This window comes from Pelobates fuscus, chromosome 5 (assembly GCF_036172605.1).
Source record: "Pelobates fuscus isolate aPelFus1 chromosome 5, aPelFus1.pri, whole genome shotgun sequence".
In the NCBI taxonomy this organism is placed as follows: Eukaryota; Metazoa; Chordata; class Amphibia; order Anura; family Pelobatidae; genus Pelobates; species Pelobates fuscus.
Genome location: NC_086321.1, coordinates 259,320,719 through 259,326,718, shown reverse-complemented (window position 1 = coordinate 259,326,718; position 6,000 = coordinate 259,320,719). Strand labels below are relative to the sequence as shown.

Here is a 6,000-nt window from a genome sequence, read left to right as displayed (position 1 = left end):
ATACTGTACAGACCCCGCCAATACTGTCCAGACCCCCCAATACTGTCCAGACCCCCCCCATACTGTCCAGACCCCCCCCCCATACTGTCCAGACCCCCCCATACTGTACAGTCCCCCCCATACTGTACAGACCCCGCCAATACTGTCCAGACCCCCCCATACTGTCCAGACCCCCCCCCCATACTGTACAGTCCCCCCCATACTGTACAGACCCCGCCAATACTGTCCAGACCCCCCCCATACTGTCCAGACCCCCCCCATACTGTCCAGACCCCCCTCATACTGTCCAGACCCCCCTCATACTGTCCAGACCCCCCCATACAGTACAGAACCCCCCCCATACTGTCCAGACCCCCCCCATACTGTACAGTCCCCCCCATACTGTACAGACCCCGCCAATACTGTCCAGACCCCCCCATACTGTCCAGACCCCCCCCATACTGTCCAGACCCCCCCCCCATACTGTACAGTCCCCCCATACTGTACAGACCCCGCCAATACTGTCCAGACCCCCCAATACTGTCCAGACCCCCCCCCATACTGTCCAGACCCCCCCCATACTGTACAGACCCCGCCAATACTGTCCAGACCCCCCCATACAGTACAGAACCCCCCCATACTGTCCAGACCCCCCCCATACTGTCCAGACCCCCCTCATACTGTACAGTCCCCCCCATACTGTACAGACCCCGCCAATACTGTCCAGACCCCCCCATACTGTCCAGACCCCCCCCCCATACTGTCCAGACCCCCCCATACTGTACAGTCCCCCCCATACTGTACAGACCCCGCCAATACTGTCCAGACCCCCCCATACTGTCCAGACCCCCCCCCATACTGTCCAGACCCCCCCATACTGTACAGTCCCCCCCATACTGTACAGACCCCGCCAATACTGTCCAGACCCCCCAATACTGTCCAGACCCCCCCCCATACTGTCCAGACCCCCCCCCATACTGTACAGACCCCGCCAATACTGTCCAGACCCCCCCATACAGTACAGAACCCCCCCATACTGTCCAGACCCCCCCCATACTGTCCAGACCCCCCTCATACTGTACAGTCCCCCCCATACTGTACAGACCCCGCCAATACTGTCCAGACCCCCCCATACTGTCCAGACCCCCCCCCATACTGTCCAGACCCCCCCATACTGTACAGTCCCCCCCATACTGTACAGACCCCGCCAATACTGTCCAGACCCCCCCATACTGTCCAGACCCCCCCCCATACTGTCCAGACCCCCCCATACTGTACAGTCCCCCCCATACTGTACAGACCCCGCCAATACTGTCCAGACCCCGCCAATACTGTCCAGACCCCCCAATACTGTCCAGACCCCCCCCATACTGTCCAGACCCCCCTCATACTGTCCAGACCCCCCCATACAGTACAGAACCCCCCCATACTGTCCAGACCCCCCCCCATACTGTACAGTCCCCCCCATACTGTACAGACCCCGCCAATACTGTCCAGACCCCCCCATACTGTCCAGACCCCCCCCCCATACTGTCCAGACCCCCCCCCCATACTGTACAGTCCCCCCATACTGTACAGACCCCGCCAATACTGTCCAGACCCCCCAATACTGTCCAGACCCCCCCATACTGTCCAGACCCCCCCCATACTGTCCAGACCCCCCCCCCCATACTGTCCAGACCCCCCCATACTGTACAGTCCCCCCCATACTGTACAGACCCCGCCAATACTGTCCAGACCCCCCCATACTGTCCAGACCCCCCCCCCATACTGTACAGTCCCCCCCATACTGTACAGACCCCGCCAATACTGTCCAGACCCCCCCCATACTGTCCAGACCCCCCCCATACTGTCCAGACCCCCCTCATACTGTCCAGACCCCCCTCATACTGTCCAGACCCCCCCATACAGTACAGAACCCCCCCATACTGTCCAGACCCCCCCCCATACTGTACAGTCCCCCCCATACTGTACAGACCCCGCCAATACTGTCCAGACCCCCCCATACTGTCCAGACCCCCCCCATACTGTCCAGACCCCCCCCCCATACTGTACAGTCCCCCCATACTGTACAGACCCCGCCAATACTGTCCAGACCCCCCAATACTGTCCAGACCCCCCCCCCATACTGTCCAGACCCCCCCATACTGTACAGTCCCCCCCATACTGTACAGACCCCGCCAATACTGTCCAGACCCCCCCATACTGTCCAGACCCCCCCCCATACTGTCCAGACCCCCCCATACTGTACAGTCCCCCCCATACTGTACAGACCCCGCCAATACTGTCCAGACCCCGCCAATACTGTCCAGACCCCCCAATACTGTCCAGACCCCCCCCATACTGTCCAGACCCCCCTCATACTGTCCAGACCCCCCCATACAGTACAGAACCCCCCCATACTGTCCAGACCCCCCCCCATACTGTACAGTCCCCCCCATACTGTACAGACCCCGCCAATACTGTCCAGACCCCCCCATACTGTCCAGACCCCCCCCCCATACTGTCCAGACCCCCCCCCCATACTGTACAGTCCCCCCATACTGTACAGACCCCGCCAATACTGTCCAGACCCCCCAATACTGTCCAGACCCCCCCATACTGTCCAGACCCCCCCCATACTGTCCAGACCCCCCCCCCATACTGTCCAGACCCCCCCATACTGTACAGTCCCCCCCATACTGTACAGTCCCCCCCATACTGTACAGACCCCGCCAATACTGTCCAGACCCCCCCATACTGTCCAGACCCCCCCCCATACTGTACAGTCCCCCCCATGCTGTACAGACCCCGCCAATACTGTCCAGACCCCCCCCATACTGTCCAGACCCCCCTCATACTGTCCAGACCCCCCCATACAGTACAGAACCCCCCCATACTGTCCAGACCCCCCCCCATACTGTACAGTCCCCCCCATACTGTACAGACCCCGCCAATACTGTCCAGACCCCCCCATACTGTCCGAGGCTGTCCTGGCTTGGTGGGCGCGTGCGCAGTGTGGGGCAGGGAGATCGGATGAATGTTCGGCTGAATCGATCTCCCTGCCCGCTGGTGCGCTGTCTGTGCCCGGCGGGAGTACTTCGGCGCGCGTGCGCACTGGCACGTTAAATCCCCTCCATCCCCCCTCCCTTGTAGCTACTTGCGCAGGCGCAGTGTGGGTTTCGCGCATGCGCATTAGGTGTCCTTCGCTCCCGATCTGTGTGAAATTTTCACCTACCTGTTTTTCTGCGCAGGTGCTCCTCCTCCTCCAGCTCCGAAACGTCAATTCCGGTGCGGCCTCGTCACTTCCGGTGCGGCTGCGTCACTTCCGGTATACCATTCTGACAAGGTATAGAGATCTGATAGAACACCGGCTGTGATTAGCAGGAAGGCTGTCACACAGGGAGGGATCAGCTGCTGTGCTGGTTGATTGAGACTTTCTTGTTCCCAGGAATTGAGACAGAAACACTCACAGCGACTAGGACTTCTGACCTGCACTGGCTGCTGAGTGACCGACAGGGAGGTTAGTAAAAGAGACATAATAAGTATCGGTTTCCTTATCGGTTTATTGGCAAACGATAATGGGTTATTTGTTTACTATGTGACATTACTGTTATCTGGAAATTGGCAGAATTACAGTAAGAATAGGAAATGTACTTAGTTCTTCTCCCACAGTATTGTCTGTATAGGATAGAGAATGTATCTGGATCACAGAGAAGTCCACAGGTTCCATTTAATGTGCATTCACTCCTAATCTGATAAAATAAATTAATTTACAGCACAGTATCTCAGAGCTCCATTACCACACATACAACACACTAACCCAGAGCTCCAATGCCAGGTACAACACACTAACCCAGAGCTCTAATGCCATGCACAACACAGTAATCCAGAGCTCCAATGCCATGTGCAACACAGTAATCCAGAGCTCCAATGCCATGCACAACACAGTAACCCAGAGCTCCAATGCCAGGTGACACAATAGCCCAGAGCTCCAATGCCAGGTACAGCATAGTAACCCAGAGCTCCAATGCCAGGTACAGCACAGTAACCCAGAGCTCCAATGCCATGTGCAACACAGTAACCCAGAGCTCCAATGCCATGTGCAACACAGTAATAGAGAGCTCCAATGCCATGCACAACACAGTAACCCAGAGCTCCAATGCCAGGTGACACAATAGCCCAGAGCTCCAATGCCAGGTACAGCATAGTAACCCAGAGCTCCAATGCCAGGTACAGCATAGTAACCCAGAGCTCCAATGCCATGTACAACACAGTAATCCAAAGCCCCAAAGCCAGGTACAGCACAGTAACCCTGAGCTCCTATGGCATGTACAACACAGTAACCCAGAATTCATATCCCACGTACAACACAGTAATCCAGAGCTTCAATGCCATGTACAACACAGTAACCCAGAGCTCTAATGCCATGTACAACAAATTAACCCTGAGCTCCAATGCCAGGTACGACACAGTAACATAGAGCTCCAATGCCATGTACAACACACTAACCCAGAGCTCAAAGGCCATGTACAACACAGTAACCCAGAGCTCCAATGCCAGGTACAGCACAGTATCTAAGAGCTCCATTATCACAGATACTACACAGTAACTCTGAGCTTCAATGCCAGGTAGAACACACTAACCCAGAGCTCCAATGCCATGTACAACACAGTAACCCAGAGCTCCAATGTCAGGTTCAACACAGTAACCCAGAGCTCTAATGCCATGCACAACACAGTAATCCAGAGCTCCAATTCCATGCACAACACAGTAATCCAGAGCTCCAATTCCATGCACAACACAGTAATCCAGAGCTCCAATGCCATGTGCAATACAGTAATCCAGAGCTCCAATGCCAGGTACAGCACAGTAACCCTGAGCTCAAATTGCCAGGTACAACACAGTAACCCAGAGCTCCAATGCCATGTACAACAAAGTAATCCAGAGCTCCAATGCCATGCACAACAAAGTAATCCAGAGCTCCAATGCCATGTACAACAAAGTAATCCAGAGCTCCAATGCCATGTACAACACAGTAACCCTGAGATCCTATGCCATTTACAACACAGTAGCCCAGAGCTCCAATACCATGTACAACACAGTAACCCTGAGCTCCTATGCCATTTACAACACAGTAGCCCAGAGCTCCTATGCCATGTACAACATAGTAACCCTGAGCTCCTATGCAATGTACAACACGGTAACCCAGAACTCATATCCCATGTACAGCACAGTAATCCAGAGCTCCAATGCCATGTACAACACAGTAACCCAGAGCTCCAATGCCATGTACAACACAGTATCTCAGAGCTCCATTACCACACATACAACACAGTAACTCTGAGCTCCTATGGCATGTACAACACAGTGACCCAGAGCTCCAATGCCATGTACAACACAGTAACCCAGAGCTCCAATGCCAGGTACAGCACAGAAACCCAGAGCTCCAATAACATGTACAACAAAGTAATCCAGAGCTCCAATGCCATGTACAACAAAGTAATCCAGAGCTCCAATGCCAGGTACAACACAGTAACCCTGAGCTCCAATGCCATGCACAACACAGTAACCATAAGCTCCAATGCCATGTACAAAACAGTAACCTAGAGCTCCAATGCCATGTACAGCACAGTAACTGTCAGCTTCAATGCCAGGTACAACACAGTATCCCAATGCTCCAGTACCACTCACAACCCAGTAATACAATACTCCAATGCCACTTGCAACACAGTAACACATCAGAACTCCAGTTCCACTTCCAACAGTATCCCAGAGCTTCAATAGCACTTACCGCACAGTAAGCCAGACCTCCTGTGCCAATTAAAACACAGTAACCCAAAACTTTAATTCCACTTGCAGCATAGAAACCCAGATCTCCAATTTTCCTAAAATACAATAACCCATAGCTCAGCATAGGCGTGCACAGCCCATTTCATTACTGTGTGCATCTGGAAATTCTTCTTCTATGCGATTTTTTAATGTTATGTGTAACGGATCCCAATACCCCAGCTGAGTATATCCGTGAAGAATCTCCCAAGT

At 54.1% G+C, this 6,000-nt stretch overlaps 1 protein-coding gene across 2 annotated transcripts in view; it reads left to right on the top strand.

Annotated features, from left to right (window-relative positions):
* Window positions 1-3,371: 3,371 nt before the first annotated feature.
* Window positions 3,372-6,000, top strand: part of RIGI (RNA sensor RIG-I) — a 57,593-nt gene continuing 54,964 nt past the window's right edge. For both annotated transcript variants that reach the window (XM_063455254.1, XM_063455253.1), the window contains exon 1: window positions 3,372-3,481. The gene's annotated coding sequence lies outside the window, so the exon portion shown is untranslated. The remainder of the gene's footprint in view (window positions 3,482-6,000) is intronic.